Source organism: Ovis canadensis, chromosome 4 (assembly GCF_042477335.2).
Source record: "Ovis canadensis isolate MfBH-ARS-UI-01 breed Bighorn chromosome 4, ARS-UI_OviCan_v2, whole genome shotgun sequence".
Lineage (NCBI taxonomy): Eukaryota > Metazoa > Chordata > Mammalia > Artiodactyla > Bovidae > Ovis > Ovis canadensis.
Genome location: NC_091248.1, coordinates 56,265,245 through 56,285,065, shown reverse-complemented (window position 1 = coordinate 56,285,065; position 19,821 = coordinate 56,265,245).

Genomic DNA, 19,821 nt, shown 5'->3' with positions numbered 1-19,821 from the left:
AGAAACCATTTTATTCCCTATAGGAAATCTATCCTTTTTGAGAATAAGAGGTATTAAACTTTGAAGTTATAATAACTTGGTACCTATACATAAACACACACATTCTCATATGTACACACACATGTACATACATACATATATGTATATATCTATGTCAGTTTTTCAGAGTAAATAAAAAGCAACTAATATATATGCTATAGTCATGGGCTTCCCTGGTAGCTCAAACAGTAAAGAATCTCCTACAGTGGAGGAGACCCAGGTTGGATCCTTGGGTTGGGAAGATCCCCTGGAGAAGGGAATGGCAACCCACTTCAAATTCTTGCCTGGAGAATTTCATGCACAGAGGAAGCTGGCTGGCTACAGTCCATGGAGTTACAAAGAGTCAGACACTACTGAACTAAAACAGACAGGTTATAGACATTATATTAATGTTACAAATTTTATAAATATGTTTAATCTTCCAAACTCTAAAGCATTATCATTTACATTCTTCAATATGTTTGATGATAAGTTGGAAAGCAAGGATTTAACTTTGCATTCCTATCAAAATTAATTCCAAATAAACTTTTTTGTATCATCATATTTATTCTGTAATGAGGAAGGACTAAACTTATAGAAATCCAATCTGGATGGGAGATTTTTTTTCATGATTAGAAAACATAAGGGAGAGAGAAAGCAGCTCATATCTTATCCATTATGATCAACAGCCCATGCTAATGGCATTCATTAAGCTAAATGAGCAGGAGAATGAGGACTCTAACTTTCTAATTGAGACAGATTTATTTTTAGGATGAAATTCTCCCAAAATACATTTTCTTTTTTAAAATACCAAGTGCCATATTAAGACGTATAATTTAAACAACCAATCATGAAAGTGATGTGCTTTAGCTCTTCTAGAAGTGAAATTATACAAGGACCCAAATAATCACCATCAATTTTATAGTTTTTATTATGACTATTATTTATTATGCAAGTGAATAAAATATGAAAAAGGAAGAAAAAAATGCTCTTCATTAGAGTTAATGACTCATACTAGCAATTCTGATATTAAATTAACTGTTTAAGCCCTCTTCTGCCCTAGATCCACTCCTGAGAGCATCAGTCATGTCTAATAAATTCATATCACAAAAGTAATTTCACCTTAGAAACAGATTGGAAATAGATTTTATATATGCTGAGCTCTGCTGTGCTTGGATGAAGTATAAATATATATGTGTGTATATATATATATATATATACACACACACACACACACACACACACATATGGATACACATATATATGTAACATGGAGGTTAATAGGCCTAACAAATAACTTATTAGGGTAATAAGTCTGATATGTTCTATTAATTTTATACAGAGTAAATTCTAACAACCACAGGTACTTTTATAAGACATACTTATAACACTTTAGGTATAACTGAAAGATGAATGGACTTGTCATTAAAAGACCTGGATTTCAAGTATAGTTCTGTTATTACCTCTATGGGTGAATCCCTAAAAAAAGAATAATAAATGTAAACTCAAAAAATGATTTTCAAAGTTGGTTCTGACTACAACAAACTTGTTTAACTTGTTTCAGGTAAATCCTCCCACCAAAATAAAATTATAAAACATAGAGAAAACATATAAAGTAACTATTTTGGAGAGGAACCAAAGCATGCAAGTTTTGAGGATCCATAACCACTGAGACAATGGAAGCTTGTTAGATGAGTTCTACATTTACTCAGTTGTCTCCTTGAAGCCATTTTTCAATTCACTGCAAAACACAAGCAAAATGTAGCAGTCTCACAGGGCTAAAAAACAATGGCAAGTTTTAAAGTCACCAAACTGAATGGTACTTGAGAAGCAAAAGTCTTGAAATGAGGGAATTACAATAGTGAGTTAACAAATTGTCCAGACATATCTCCTGGAAGTTGTTGGTTGACATTTGAGAGATGAGATAAGAAAGGAAAGGTTTGGGGGGCAGGGAAGAGAGAGAGAAAGGTAGAGGAAGGAAGGAAAGTTAAAAGGTAAAGCCCAGCTACAAATGGTAACTAGAAGCAAAAAAAAAAAAAAAACTGAGCAGAAATCTCATCATCCACAAACTGAGAAGACAGAAGCTGAAGGTCTAGACTAGGAATGTTGGAAGAATCTTCCCAAATACTTGAGGTCTTCTGTTGAGGTTCCAGAAAGGTGACATCCTAGAAGTCTAGTGACACCTTAGGTATAAGGCACACAGTTTAGGAGTAAGGACTACAATCTAAAGGTAACAGCAAAACTGATACAGAATCACTGATGAAAATCTGTTACCTCAGGTGGAAATCCAAGGTCACTGTGGTAAAGTGGGGCCTAAGACATGACTCCAGGTGCACCTGTCAAGCTCAGGCAGAGTGCCAGGCACACTAGAGTAAGCGGGTGGTGCAAATAGCCTGGCTCTAATCCCAGGGACACCCTGCCACACTGTGCACCCCAGGCCACTGCCCTGACATCTGGTGGCTCATGGCTAACAGGGTCGGTCCAGGCGGTTCCATGGGTGGGCACGTCCATGTCTGGGGGACCATTACTCTGCCTCCCACATGATCAGAAAGTTGATTGCCAGAGTGTTACAGGACCATGAAGCAGTTTGCCGAGCTTCTGAGTGTCAGAGCCTTGCCCAGCCTACCATGTTCCCAAAGCAAGAGGACTCATGCCTTGGGTGCTTGCTGAGATCTGGCAGGCCACACAACTGACTGCTCTGTCAGAGATCAAGCCCTGAGCCTTTGGAGTGGGAACACTGACTCCAAGACCCTAGACTACCAGAGAACTAACCCTAGAGGTATCAAATAGTGAGAATTCACACAAAGGAAGCCACTGGAATGCAAGACCCAACATCACCCAACCACCAGTAGCACCCTGTGCAGGATGCATCATCTAAACAACAAAACAAAAACAAAAATACAAACCCAATCATCAGCATACAGGATTACCACTTCACTCAGCCTTGCCCATCAGAGGAAAAACAAACAATCAAACAAAAATTCAGCACAAATCTCACCCTATATGAAGCTAACATGAACCACTGGACCAACCTTAGGAGGGAAGAAACCAAAAGGAAGAAATAATTCAACCTTGAATCCTGGGAAAAGAAGACCACAAACACAATAAGTTAAAAAGAAATCACGAAAAGGCAGAGAAATACTACACAAATGAAGGAACAAACTAGAAACACAGAAGTCCAAATAAATGAAGAGGAAATAGGAACATTACCTGAAAAATAATGTAGAATAATGATAATAAAGATGATCAAAAACCTTGAAAACAAAATGTAAGAATCAATTAACAAAGACCTGGAAGAATTAAGGAATAAACATACAGAGACAAACCACACAATTACAGAGATTAAAAATACTCTGCAAGGAATCAATAGCAGAATATTTGAAGCAGAAGAACGAATCAGTGAGCTGGAAGATAAAATGGTGGAAATAACTTCTGAAGAGCAGAATGAAGAAAAGAGAATGAAAAGAACTGAGGATAGGCTCAGAGGCCTCTGGAACAATATCAAATGCACCAACATTCAAATTATAGGGGTATCAGAAGAAGAAGAGAAAGAGTATGAGAAAATTTTTGAAGAGATTATAGTTGAAAATTTCCCCAACATGGAAAAGGAAAGAGTCAGTCAAGTCCAAGAGGCACAAGAGTCCCATACTGGATAAACTCAAGGAGAAACACAGGAAGACACACACTAATCAAAGTAACAAAGACTAAACACAAAGAAAGGATATTAAAAGCAGCAAGGGAGAAGCAATAAGTAACATACGAGGGAAACCCCATATGCTTAACAACTGGTCTTTCAGCAAAAACTCTGCAAGCCAGAAGGGAATGGCAAGGTATATTTAAAGTAATGAAAGGGAAAAATCTACAGCCAAGATTACTGTACCCAGTAAGGATCTCATTAAAAATTGACGGAGAAATAAAAAGCTTTCAGACAAGCAAAAGTTAAGTGAATTCAATACCACTAAACGAGCTTTACAACAAATGTTAAAGGGACTTACATAGTCAAGAAATACAAAAGAAGAAAAAAGATCTACAAAATCAACCCCAAACAATTAAGAAAATGACAATAGGAATGTATATATATGTATATATATATATATATATATATATATATATATATCAATAATTACTTTAAATGTAAATGGATTAAAGGCTCCAACCAAAAGACACAGACTGGCTGAATGGATACAAAAGCAAGACCCATATATATATGCTATCTACAAGAAACACACTTCAGACCTCAAGACACATACAGACTGAAAGTGAGAGTATGGGAAAAACATACTCCATGCACATAGAAAGCAAAAGATAGCTGGAGTAGCAACCCTCATATCAGACAAAATAGACCTTAAAATAAAGAAGATTACAAGAGATAAGAAAGGACACTACATAATGATCAAGGAATCAGTCCAAGAGGAAGACATAACAATTGTAAATATCTATGCACCCAACGTAGGAGAACCTCAATACATAAGACAAACACTAACAGATACAAAAGGAGAAATTGAAAGTAACACAATAATAGCAGGAGACTTTAACATCCCACTCACACCAATGGACAGATCATCAAAGTAGAAAATTAAGTCTTAAATGATACATTAGATGAGATGGATCTCATTGATATCTTCAGGACAATCCATCCAAATTCAGAAGAATACACATTCTTCTCAAGTGTGCATGAAACATTCTCCAGGACAGACCACATCTTGAGTCACAAATCAAACCTCAGTAAATTTAATAAAATTGAAATTCCATCAAACATCTTCTATGACCACAACACTATGAGACTAGATATCAATTACAAGGAAAAAAATGTAAGAAACACAAACACATGGAGATTAAACATCACATTTCTAAATAATCAACAGATTACTGAAGAAATCCAAAGGGAAAACAATTTCTAGAAACAAATGACAATGAAAACACGACAACTCAAAACCTATGGGATGCAGCAAAAGCAGTCCTAAGAGGGAAGTTTATAGCAATACAATCCTACATTAAGAAACAAGAAAACCATCAAATAGATCACCTAACTTTACACCTAAAACAACTGGAAAAAGAAGAAAAACAACAACAACAACAACAAAAACAAATTAGTAGAAGGAAAGAAATCCTAAAGATCAGAGCAGAAATAAATTAAAAAGAAATGAAACAAACAATAGTAAAGATCAATAAAACTAAATGCTGGTTCTTTGAGAAGATAAAATTGATAAACCTATAGCCAGAATCATCAAGAAAAAAAGAGAGAAGAATCAAGTCAACAAAATTAGAAATGAAAAAGAAGACGTTACAACAGACAATGCAGAAATACAAAGGATTGTAAGAGAATATTATGAACAAATACGTGGCAATACAATGAATAACCTGGGAGAAATGAACAGGTTCTTAGAAAAGTTCAATATTCCAAAACTGAACCAAGAAGAAATAGAAATTATGAACAACCCAATTACAAGCACTGAAATTGAAGCTGTGATTAAAAAAAATCTCCCAAAAACAAAAGCCCAGGACCAGATTGCTTCACAGGAGAATTCTATCAAACATTTGGAGAAGAACTATGCCTATCCTAAAACTCTTTCAGGAAATTTCAGAGGAAAGAACACTTCCATACTCATTCTATGAGGCCACCATCACCCAGATACCAAAACCAGATGAAGACAACATACAAAAAAAGAAAACTACAGGACAATATCACTGAAGAACATAGATGCAAAAATTCTCAAAAAAAAATTTAGCAAACGGAATTCAGCAACACATCAAAAAGCTTATACACCATGATCAAGTCGGGTTTATTCCAGGAATGCAAGGATTCTTCAATATAAACAAATCAATCAATGTGATACACCATATTAACAAATTTAAAGATAAAAATCATATGATCATCTCAATAGATGCAGGAAAAGCCTTTGACAAAATTCAGCACCCATTTATGATTAAAATTCTTCAAAAAATGGGCATAGAAGGAAACTACCTCAGCACAGTAAAGGCCGTATATGATAAGCCTACAGCAAACACTATTCTCAATGGTGAAAAACTGAAAGCATTTCCCCTAAGATCAGGAACAAGACAAGGGTGTCCACTTTCACCACTATTATTCAACATAGTTCTGGAAATCCTAGCTATAGCAAGCAGAGAAGAAAAAGGAATAAAAAGAATTGAGATTGGAAAATAAGTAAAATTCTCACTGTTTGCAGATGACATGATATTATACATAGAAAACCCTAAAGATAGCATTCACAAAATCACTGCTGCTGCTGCTGCTGCTACTAAGTTGCTTCAGTCGTGTTCGACTCTGTGCGACCCCACAGACAGCAGGCCACCACGCTCCTTCATCCATGGAATTTTCTAGGCAAGAGTGCTGGAGTGGGGTGCCACTGCCTTCTCCATCACAAAATCACTAGAGTTAATCAATGAACTTAGCAAAGTTGCAGGATACAAAATCAATACACAGACATCACTTGCATTTCTATATAATAACAATGAAAAATCAGAAACAGAAATTAAGGAATCAATCTCATTACCTGTTGCAACATAAATAATAAAATATCTAGGAATAAACTTACCTAAGGAGACAAAAGAAATGTACACAGAAAATTATAAGACACTAATGAAAGAAATCAAAGATGACATAAACAGATGGAGAGATATTCCATGTTTTGGGGTAGGAAGAATCAATATTGTGAAAATGACTACACTACCAAATGCAATCTACAGGTTCAGTGCAATCCTTATCAAGTTACCAATGGCATTTTTCACAGAACTAGAACAAAAAATTTCATGATTCATATGGAAACACAAAAGACCCCGAATAGCCAAAGCAGTCTTGAGAAAGAAGAAGGAGCTGGAGAAATCAACCTTCCTGACTTCAGATTATACTACAAAGCTACAGTCATCAAGACAGTATGGTACTGGCACAAAAACAGAAATATAGACCAACGGAACAAGATAGAAAGCCCAGAAATAAACCCACGCACCTATGGGTTCCTTATTTTTGACAAAGGAGACAAGCATATGCAATGGGGCAAAAACAGCCTCTTCAATAAATTGTGCTGGGAAAACTAGACAGCTATATGTAAAAGAATGAAATTAGATTACTTCCTAACACCATAAACAAAGATAACCTCAAAATGGATTAAAGACCTCAAGGTAAGGCCAGAAACTATAAAATTCTTAGAGGAAAACATAAGCAGAACACTTGATGGCATAAATCAATGCAAGGTCCTCTATGACCCACTTCCTAGAGTAATGGAAATAAAGACAAAAGTAAACAAGTGAGACCTAATTAATCTTAAAAGCTTTTGCACAGCAAAGGAAACTATAAGCAAGGTGAAAAGACAACCTTCAGAACGGGAGAAAATAATAGCAAATGAAACAACTGACAAAGGATTAATTTCCAAAATATACAAGCAGCTCATATAACTCAATGCTAGAAAACAAACAACCCAATCAAAAAATGGGAAAAAGACCGAAACAGACATTTCTCCAAAGAAGACATATAGATGGCTAACAAACACATGAAAAAATGGTCAACATCACTCATTATTAGAAAAATGCATATCAAAACCACAATATGATGGTTTTGCACTGTTGGTGGGAATGTAAATTGATACAGCCACTATGGTAGATGGCATGGAGGAGATTCCTTTAAAAAAAACTAGGGCTAAAACCACTATATGACTCAGCAATCCCACTCCTATGCAAAAATCCTGAGGAAACCAGAGATGAAAAAGACACATGTATTCCATTGTTCATTGAAGCACTATTTACAATAGCTAGAACATGGAAGCAACCTAGATGTCCATCAACAGATGAATGGGTAAAGAGGTTGTGGTACATACATACAATGGAATATTACTCAGCCATAAAAAGGAAGACATTTGAGTCAGTTCTGATGAGGTGGATGAACCTAGAACCTATTATTCAGAATGAAGTAAGTCAGAAAGAAAACGATTAATATTGTGATCTAATGCAAATATATGGAATCTAGAAAAATAGTACTGAAGAATTTATTTACAGGCAGCAATGGAGAATCAGGGGTAGAGAATAGACTTATGGACATGGGGAGAGGGGAAGCGAGGGTGAGATATATGGAAAGAGGAACATTGAAACTTACATTACCATATGTAAAAGAGATAGCCAATGGGAATTTGCTGTATGGCTCAGGAAACCCAAACAGGGGCTCTGTATCAACCTAAAGGGATGGGATGGGGAGGGAAATGGGAGGGAGGTTTTAAAAGGGAGGGGATGTATGTATACCTATGGCTGATTCCCATGAAGTGATGGGACCAGGTGCCACGATCTTAGTTTTCTGAATAGATGGGGAAACAATGGAAACAGTGTCAGACTTCATTTTGGGGGGGCTCCCAAAATTGCTGCTTTTGAACTGTGATGTTGGAGAAGACTCTTGAGAGTCCCTTTGACTACAAGGAAATCCAACCAATCCATCCTCAAGGAGACCAGTCCTGGGTGTTACTTGGAAGGACTGATGCTGAGGCTGAAACTCCAATACTTTGGCCACCTCAAAGAGTTGACTCATTGGAAGAGTTGACTCATTGGAAAAGACCTTGATGCTGGGAGGGGTCGGGGGCAGGAGAAGGGGATGACAGAGGATGAGATGGCTGGATGGCATCACCAACTCGATGCACATTAGTTTGGGTGAACTCTGGGAGTTGGTGATGGACAGGGAGGCCTGGTGTGCTGCGATTCATGGGGTCCCAAATGGTTGGACACGACTGAGGGACTGAACTGAACTGAACTGAACTGATGGCTGATTCACATTGAGGTTTGATAGAAAACAGCAAAATTCTGTAAAGCAATTATCCTTCGATAAAAACATAAAATAAAACTTTGCAATAAAAAACTGATAAAGAATAAGTCTTTCAACTAATTATCCACACTCAACAGAATTAACACTGAAATGGGTTGGTCCTTTGTCCACTGATACACCATCTGTTGTCAAAAAGAATTAAACCTCTTTAAAGAAAACAACATTTTCCAGAATCATTATAATTTTTATCAAAAATACTTAGCATCAACTCAAAAATAATGTCAAATATCCAGATTCACCAATTTTTAAATATTTTTTCCTATTTGCTTCATTGCTTTTCTACATCTAATATTTTTCTGAGCCATACATCCTGCATTATTTACCACTTAATGCTTTAATGCAATTTCTGTAGGAGTAAAGAGCTCCTTAACATAGCCATAGTAAAATGATCAAATTCATGAAATTGAACAGTGGTATATTTTCATCCATATTTCACATCCCATTTTCTTCTCTCACTATATCCTTTCTAGTTATTTTTAATCTGTCTAATGTCATATACTTGAGCATCTATTAAATTTAATTTTGAGAGGTTACGTCTAGAACTTTTTTTCCTTTTTAACTTTTCTTTGTTTACCAGGACATTGACTTCTTTGTTTAAGAATATAGGTCTGGTATTTCACATGGATTTTATTCACATGGTTTTTGCTGGTGTTTCCTCAAGTTTAGATTTAGGTTATCTATTTCAGGCCTGGGAAACTATACAGGTTATGCTATGTCCTTTTTAATGTATTAATTATACATACATTTTTTCCCTCTTAGTGATAATAATATTTTTTAATCACTTGGTTGATGTGTTGGCTGGTTTATTTACTATAAACTGATTATTTTCCCTTTTGTAATTACTATGTAGTTTTGAGGGAGATAATTTGAGGCTATGCGAATTCCTGTTCTTCATCAAATTTTTCATCTCTAAATTTAGCAATTATTTATTTCTTGCCTGTGATGGTACAAAATAGTAACTTCCTAACTCTATTATTCTTCTATATTTATAAGTGACAATTCTACTATAAGGAAGAATTTTTTCTATTCTCAATTTATTTGTTTACAGATTCATATTGATAGTATGCATCCATGTATTCTTAATTTATTTGATGGGTTATAATCCATTACTGCCTTTATTTAATTAGAAGTTTGAGTTGTTGCAGATTTTGCCAGAGGGATCCCCTTTAAGTTGATTCCTGTCATTTGGGCATGCTATTATCACTTTCTGATTACTTCTTAATTTTCTAGCACAAAAAATTCTTCCTGAGTTTCTCTGTCTAGTCTTGGAATTAGCTATTTCTCCAAGATTCCCAGATGTCTTTTAGTGGACAATGATATTCAGAAAAAAAGGGCCTGGTTCATTGTCAATGTCATTGTTCAATGTCATTATTTCAAGGTGGGTGGGGGTCAAGGTGGGGAGAAGATAGACACATACATACATACGCCTAAAATGATTTATTTTGCCTTTCCCACGCCATAGTTTTACTTTCCTTCCTCCCCATAAGAAAAATGGATTCCAACAATATAAATATATTTACTTGTTTGCTCAATATTATAGTATATAAAGATAGTTACAATTGTTAAACCTGTAAGAATTTAAGAACAGATCTAATTTGGAATTCCTTGGTGGTTCAGTGGTTAAAACTCCAGGCTTCCAATGCAGGGGTCATGGGTTCAGTTCCTGATCTGGAAAGTTCTGCATGCCACATAGTTCTGCCATGAAAAATAAAAAAAAAAAGACTTAGATTTAAAAGTTCAAGGTATCTTTAGAGTTGCTTTATTTCTTTTTCACCATCAGCCTAGGGGATATAGTTGAAGAACTGCTTTACAAAGTCATTTGGATTCATGATTTTGTTTTTGTTTCATGTTATTTCATTTCCTCTTAATTTATTTTATTTAATGGAGGTTTTATCCCTTACATATATGATTGGTTCATTTATGTCTATTTGCATTCAGTTTTGGAGTTTTATTTTTCCATTCTTTTAAAATTTTTATTTAGTTATGTAGAGTATTGACATGATCCTAAAATTAGAAACTGTAGAAAATGTTATACTTAATGAAATATTACTTCCTCTCATATTTTTCACTTTCACTTTTATACTTATAACCAGTGTTATTGTTCTTTTATATGTTCTTACTACATTTCTTATTATAAAATTAGCAAATACTTGAATGTTTTATTTCCCCTTCTGTCTTATAAGAAAACATTATACCATATATACTTTGGACTTTTGCTATTTGCTTTCTAAAAATTGTATGATATATTCTAGATATCACTCCATACCACCTTAAGGACTACTATATTCTTTTACATACCTACAGAGTATCCCTCTGTGTGTGTGTGTGTGTGTGTGTGTGTAATATTAATTCAATCAATTTCTTATTGTGTGGGTATTTACATGGTTTTAAATATTTTGTAATTACAAATAATGCTATTTTGTATTATTGAAACTGTGATTTCATGGTAAATTCATAGATATGAGATGGTAGTGTCCAAAGGCAAATGCATAGGTAATTCTATTGATATCACCAAGTTCCCTTCCATGGGGGTTTTGCCGTTTTGCATTTCAACCACAATATATACAAGTGTTTCCACGGTTTCATGAATAGAATGTATTATCAAATTTCCAAAGTTTTGCCAGTTTGGTGTATGAGAAATGTTATCTGAATGCAATTTTGATTTATGTAATTTTTTTAACCTATGAAGTTAAATATATTTTTGTATTTAAGGCTATTATATCTTTTATGCAACTTTTTTTAAACTTTTACTTATTTTTTGAAGAGATTTTAGAAGTTCCTACATTTAAAAACTTCTTTACATATTTGAGACATTACTCTTTATATGGAATATATGTTGTAAATATTTTCTTCCAATTTGTCATTTAGTTTTTGATTTGGTTTATGTTTTTATTATTTTCTTTAGGTTTACCTTGCCATGCCAAAGTCTTTTAAAATTATTTCTAGGTGGACCAATTTGGTAAACATTTTCTATTTTATTGGATTTTGAATTCTAATTATAAAACCTTCCTCCATATCCAGGTTATAGAAAATTTGATAATGTTTTCTTCTACTTTGGGTAGTTATATGTTTTATATTTAGATCTCTTATCCTTTTAGAGTTAATTCCTGCATATGGTGTAAGGAATAGAATTAATCTTATGTTTGCCCAAATGGCAAACAAGTTGTACAAAGAGCAATTAAATCGACCTTTATCCTTAGGTGTTTGGATGTCAGTATTTTAGTATACTAAATGTCTTCGTATACTTGGCTTTATTTTTGTATCTTTCATTAGATTCTAATGATTGCTATGATTCTTCATGAATTAGCTTGAATCTAATGATCTCTGTGACTTTTCATGAATTGCTTTGATTATAGAGATTTTTATTGTATATTATAATTTATTGTCTAGTTATTCTAGATCTTGTCTGGCTTTAGAAAATGAAAAAAAAAACATAATAATGTTTCCATTGTCAGAGTCCAACAATACAATGAGCATTTTCTAATAATTATCCAAATATAATAACTAATTACTTCTATCTAAGCACTATAACTGTTTTATTTTTGCTTGTATTAATTGTTGAGAACATGGACTGGTTTTATTTGGATGCAATTCTTACACTTACCAAATAATCACTAAACTATTAAAACCAAATATTAATTTAAAAAGGTAAAATCCTACATTTAAGATCGAAATTTGAAAACTCTGAAACAAAGATGTGAGTTCAGGGACTCTAGTCCCCCTTGAAGCAGTTTCCATCAAGTGCCAACTAATTGAGCATATTTAATTTCTGTTTCTACTTTCTCATAACTAGGAAAAGGAAAGCTTATGCTAAGCTATAATTTGATTTTTAATGCTGTTCATGCTTGATATTTAATAATGTTTTTATTTCAAAGAATATATTCAAATCACCATATTACTTTCTTAATTGATTTAATTGTAATGGATGCTAATTTTTACTTTAATCAATTTCTTGGCAGTGGAAAATAAGTTTGTATAAATAGCAGTCTTCCTTAAAGCGTGGGAATATCTTTAGGTATGACACCTATGAAATTAAAAAAATTATTTATTAGTAGCCTTGTAATGCACTAAGGCAATGGCACCCCACTCCAGTACTCCTGCCTGGAAAATCCAATGGACAGAGGAGCCTGGTGGCCTGCAGTCCATGGAGTCACTGAGGGTCAGACAGGACTGAGCAACTTCACTTTCACTTATCACTTCCATGGATTGGAGAGGGAAATGGCAACCGACTCTAGTGTTTTTGCCTGGAGAATCCCAGGAACCGGGGAGCTTGGTGGGCTGCCGTCTATGGGGTCGCACAGAGTCGCACACGACTGAAGTGACTTAGTTTGTTAGTGTTAATGCACTAAGAAAATATGAAAATAAGAGCAAGAGACCTGGGTTTCCAATCTGAATTTCTAACATACATAGTTTTATGACCATAATGGAGGCACCAGATCTTCAACCCACAATTGTGTCATTTGCAAAATGTAGGAATCATATTTAATCAGTGGTTTCTATTCAGTTCAATCTTAAGTAATTTTTATAGAATGAATTACTATTGGAAATATAATAATATTTAAAACCTAGATAAACAAAGACATTTCTACATTTCCCATTTTACAAATTGATCAGTTTTATAAAGTGTCCCTCCCTTACTAAGTTATAAAGACAAGATTATGTCCAAGTTGTTTAAAGTTTGGATACTAATACTGCACCTTGCATGTACTTAGTGGGCTTCCCTGGTGGCTAAGACGGTAAAAGTTCACCTGCAATGCAGGAGACCCAGGTTCAACCACTGGGTCGGCAAGATTCCCTGGAGAAGGGAATGGCTACCCACTTCAGTATTCTTGCCTAGAGAATCCCATGGGCTGAGAAGCCTGGTGGCTACAGTCCATGGGGTCATAAAAAGTCAGACACGACTGAACAACTAATATGTACTTAGTACTCAATAGATATGTGTTGGCTGGTAAGGATGCAGAGCAACTGGAACTCTTCATACATTGCTGGTAGGCAATTTCTTATCCAGCTAAGAATGAATAACTCTGTAGTAAATGTAAATAAATGTTCATAGATGTTTTATTCAAAATAGCTAAAATCTGGAAATAACCCAAGTATCTTCCAACTGTGTGAATACACTGTGATATACTCATACAGTAGAATACTATTCAACAACAAAAAGAAATAAACTTTAACACACCTGTGATGGCTTGAATGGATCTCAAAGGCATTGTGCTGATCAAAATAAATAAAAACAAATACAGACAACAACATTCTAATCACATAATATAAGATACAATTTGTTTAATATTCGTAAAGTGCTATTATAGGGATAGAGAACAAAAAAGTTGTAACCAGGACTTGAAGTTGGGGAAAGATGGGACTGATTATTAAAGGCTTCCCTGGTGGCCCAGTGGTAAAGAATCCACCTGCCAATGCAGGAGACTCAGTTTCAATCCCTGGGTTGAGAAGATCCCTGGAGAAAGAAATGGCAATCCACTCTAGTATTCTTGCCTGAGAAATCCCATGGACAGTGCAGCCTAAGTGGACTATAGTCCATAGGGTAGCAAAAGAGCTGGACAGGACTTAGCAACTAAGTAACAACCACAATAATTATTGAAGAGTAACACCAGGTAGTTTCTTTGTGGTGCTTGAACCACTGATTATGGTGAAGTTTAATCTGCATGTGTGATAAAATTGTGTACAACCATACACCAAAAAAGAAATAAAAAGCTGTAAAACCTGGTGAAATAATAATAATGTCTATATTTGAGTTAAGATTTTATCTATATCTATTTCCTCTTTTTGACAATGTATTATGGTTATGTAAATATTGTTTTTAAAAGAATATTATCTTTGTGGGACTTCCCTATACTACTTTTAAAACTGCTTGTGAAATTGAATCCATTTCCAAAGAAAGAGAAAAACATAGATTGAATTACTGAATAAACAGAGCAACAATCCTCACAATATCTTGACCAGGATGTCGTTGTTGTTTAGTTGCTAAATTGTGTCTGACTCAACAATGCCATGGAATGCAGCCCTCCAAGCTCCTCTGTCTATGGGGTTTCCCAGGCCAGAATACTGAAGTGGGTTGCAATTTCCCTCTCCAGGGGATCCTCCCAACCTAGGGGTCAAAGCCATGTCTCCTGTTTGGCATGTAGATTCTGTACTACTCAGCCACCCGGGAAGCCCATTTTGACCAGGATATACTCATGCAAATTGGACTCTGGTGGACAGCCTGGAATTAAATAGATTTATGTTCCTGTATTTCTTCAGATATTTGAAGTACAATATTTTATTACTAATTATTCCTATTTTTCTTTGCCTAAAACTAATCTCAGTTCTACACCAAACCAGTTGGATTCTTGTCCTTTTTTGTTTCTGGACAATCACTTTTTAATGCTCAGCTAGTGACTACTTAAGCTCCATTCTGATTTCTGAAAAAGTATACTTTCATGCCTGGATTGGAGGTACTGCTAACCTTCCATTTGAATCTGTTTTCCTTATAGTCGTTATACAAAGCTCAGCTAGAAATAATGAAAATTTCATTTATATACTTACTCAGTTTTGAACACATGGCATTATGCTCAGCTTGGACTTAACACTTTGAATTTTATCATTTCATACTGTGTTGTTTTACTTTTCAGTAAGACTTCCTTTCTGAAGCCTCAGTAATGCCAATATTTGACAATATCATTTAGGTACATCTTAAATCCACCATTTCTATAATAACTCATAATTTTATACTGCCAGCTTTATAAAGAAGAGGTAACAAGGCAAAAGGTCAGTTTTTCAATGATAAGGAAAATGTATTTTTAAAAATATTTGTTCTTGTTTTGTTTTATGAGTGGTGAATTTGAGAATTCTAACATATAGGAAAGTATCTGAAATCATTCCCTAAAATCGTACACAAATGTTTTACAGATGTGTTCCTATCATTTTACCTGATCTGAATTCAGTTCAGTTCAGTTCAGTTGCTTAGTTGTGTCCAACTCTTTGTGACCCCATGGACTGCAACGTGCCAGGCTTCCCCATCCATCACCAGCTCCCGAAGCTTGCTCAAGCTCATGTCCATCGAGTCAGTGATGCCATCCAACCATCTCATCCTCTGTCATCCCCTTCAGCCCTCAATCTTTCCCCGCATCAGGGTCTTTTCCATTGAGTCAGTTCTTTGCATCAGGTGGCCAAAGTATTGGAGTTTCAGCTTCAGTATCAATCCTTCCAGTGAATATTCAGGACCTGAATTAGGGTCAATAAATTAATAGCACTCATATCTGAATAGAATTTTTTATTTTTTCATGTGAGAAAATGTCCTACAATGTCCTAGTAAAGTACAATGTCCTATTTTACTATTATCTTCAGTAAAATGTCCTAGTACAATGTCCTACTTTACTATTATCTTCAGTAAAATTCCACTTACCCACTGTTGTTCTTTATGAATTCTGCTTCATTTCCCTGAGTAAGATATTCTGTGAAGGAGATCAAAGAATATTTTCTATAACCTATGTTCATTCATTTATTTATGCACCCTAGTACCAACTGTATGTCCACTGCTCTCACAAGCACCAAGAATACAATGGGGAAAAACTGAATGAAGTCTTCTTTCTCATAACATTTGCATCCCAGTGTTTACTTGTTTTGTTTCTAACTGGATTACAGTTTTGCATTTGCATCTTACTTTTCTTAGTTTTCATCAAAAGTTTCTTATATAAAGATGTGTATTCTCCATGCATGAAATTTAAAGATCTCTTGTGAAGGAACCTACCTTGTATATGAATGTGTTGTCTTGGTGATAGGGATTTGGCAATCTTATCATTGAGATGCTAGAAATGCAGACTTATTTTCCAAAAGTTCAAAGACTTTTACAATAGATCTGTATGTATAATTTAAATTAATCTGAGCTATATAGTCACTAAACACATAGATTTTTATCTGAGCAGGTAATTAGGACTGAAAATGTATTCTTTTAAAAATTAAATAATGACTAAAATAAGACACCATATTATTAATATTAAACTATAGCTTGTATACCTATACATAGACATTTATCCAATATGTGTTTTTGGTGCATGCATTTATTTGACTACTATGTTGTTTGAGGGGCCAAAGTTATTAATTTTAAGCAGAATTTTGCACTTTTATTTAGCTATGTTTATAATAAAGATCCCTCTTTGTACTGGTCTAGGCTGCCGTCTATGGGGTCGCACAGAGTTGGACACGACTGAAGCGACTTAGCAACAGCAATACTTCACTTGCTGCTGCTGCTGCTGCTAAGTCGCTTCAGTCGTGTCCGACTTAGAATGTTAAAAAGAAGGGAGTTGCAAAGTCATTTTCAAAGATCTATCTTAGTGCTGGAGCATAGCAAGTCTTGCAGTGAAATTCAAGATTGGTCAAGAAGAAAAATTATCCTTTAATCCCCAAGGAAAGTAGACTAATATTCATAGAACATCATGGGGAAAGTTGCATGCTATTGCTTCCTTTCCACTTCGAAATTTATAAAATAAAATGTTTTAACTTTCCTTAGATGTCATGTTTAAGCCTAATTGAAAAAATTGCAGAGCAGTCTAAAAATAATTTATTAACTATGCTCTAGGGTGCTAGCTAAAACCCGCATAAGTATGAAGCACGTTTTACAATATTATATTTAGCTAATCCTGGAGTCTATCCTGCTGCAGGCAAGTCGTTTTCCTACATGGAAATGTGATGTTAGAATAAGATGCCAGAGCACTTCTCTGATTTCTTTTTCTCTAAGATCAAATGCATAGGTTTAGTTAGAGAGCTTCTGGGATACTTTTGCCTCATACAAAAGTCGCCACCAAAACATGCCTTAAAAATGTTTATTCAGAAATTCCTGGAGAAATGTACTCATTGTGAATTTAGAAATCAAGAACATGCCTTAAAAGTGAGTATTAAGCAATTGCTGGAGAAATTCACTCATTATGAATTTAGAAATCACAAGCAATTTACCACATAAATGATAGTCCTTCCAATTATAAACAAAAGTTTTCCTTTGATAAAAGTCAATTCTAGTTTTTATCTTATTATCTTTATTTGTTCTTATTGGTATTCAACTTCTGAAACAGCTCCCAAGAAGTGCATGTTCTGTTACACATCAAAGGTTTTCAAATATTGGGAGTAGTTATTATGTTCCTTCTAAATATTTTGTCTTCTGGGTGTTATGGACTGCATGTTTGTGTCTTCCAAAAATTCAAACGTTGAAAACCTAACCCTCAGTGGGGGTAGTATTAGGAGGTGGGACCTTTGGCAGGTAATTAGGGTTAAAGTCAGAGGATAGAGTTCCCATGATAGGATTAATGTCCTTTTGGCCATGTGAGCATATAGTGAGAAGGTCACTATCTACAAGACAGGAAGTAGGTCCTCACCAAACCCTGGATCTACCAATACCTTGATCTTGGATTTTCCAGCCTCCAGGACTATGAGAAATAATGTTCAGCATGTAAGCCACTAAGTCTGATATTTTTGTGATAGCAGCCTGAACTGACTAATATACCGGACTAGGGATTAAGAGTGGGAGCTCTGGAAATAGACAACCTGGGTATGATTTCGACCTTTAGAGCTCATTAGTTGTTTGCTCTTGGGCAGGAGACCCTATGCACTTCAGTCTTCTTGTGTGAGATGGCATATGATATCTACATAAATGGGTTCTCATGGGATTAATTTAATTCACATATATACGCTATACATACAATATATATCTATGAGGTCTTACAAAGTATGTGACACATACTCCATATTCAATATCTGTTAGATATTTTTTATTATGTGTATTAATCTAGAAACATTAAATTCTGTTAATCTAGAAACATCTATGAACTTATAAAATCATTCTATATGTTATGTTAGCTGCATAATATTGACTCATATATATGGTTACATACACAAAATTAGGGATGAAGTTAACTCTTCCTTTATTTATGCAGTTAAATTTGAGATTCTAGATTCATTACTTTCTATTTATTTCTTTCTTTTTTTTTTTTTTTTTGTTGAAATAGCAGGACTTTATTGTCTCATGATTCTGAAGGCTAGAAGTTCAAGATAAAGGTACCAGCAGGTGCTTCTTTTTGAAGGCTATGAGGGAGAATCTGTCCCATGCCTTTCTCCTAGCCTCTGGTATTTCCATATCTTGTGGAAGCATAACTCCATTTTTTACTTGGCATCCCCTCTGGGTATGAATATCTCCATTTTGTAAGGACACCAGTCATAGTAGATTAGGGGTCCACCTTACTCTGATCTAATTCCAAAGCTATTCTCACATTTTTAGGCATTTGTTACATCAGCACCATACTTCGTGGTACCAAAATCTGTATTACATTTGTAGACTTCTATAACAAAATTGTTATTGTTCATTACCTCAGTCGTGTCCTACTCTTTGTGACCCTGTGGAATGAAGCACACCAGATTTCCCTGTCCTTCACTATCTCCCAGGGTTTGCTCAAACTCATGTTCATTGAGTCGTGATGCCATCCAACCATCTCATCCTCTGTTGCCCAGTTCTCCTCCTGCCCTCAGTCTTTCCCAGCATCGGGGTCTTTTCCAATGAGTCTTCACATCAGATGGCCAAAGTATTGGAGCTTCAGTCCTTCCAATGAATACTCAGGGTTGGTTTCCTTTAGGATTATCTGGTTTGATCTCCTTGCTGTCCAAAGGACTCTCAGAGCCCTCTTCAGCACCACAGTTTGAAAGCATCAATTATTTTTCATGCAGCTGCCATTATGGTGCAACTCTCACATCCATACATGACTACTAGAAAAACCATGGCTTTGACTATACAGACTTTTGTCAGCAAAGTTATATCTCTGCTTTTTAATATGTTGTCTAGGTTTGTCATAGCTTTTCTTCCAAGGAGCAAGTTTTTTAAATTTCATGGCTCCAGTCACCATTCACAGTGATTTTGGAGCACAAGAAAATAAAATCTCTCACTGTTTCCTCTTTTTTCCCCTTCTGTTTGCTGTGAAGTGATGGGAGCAGATGCCATGATC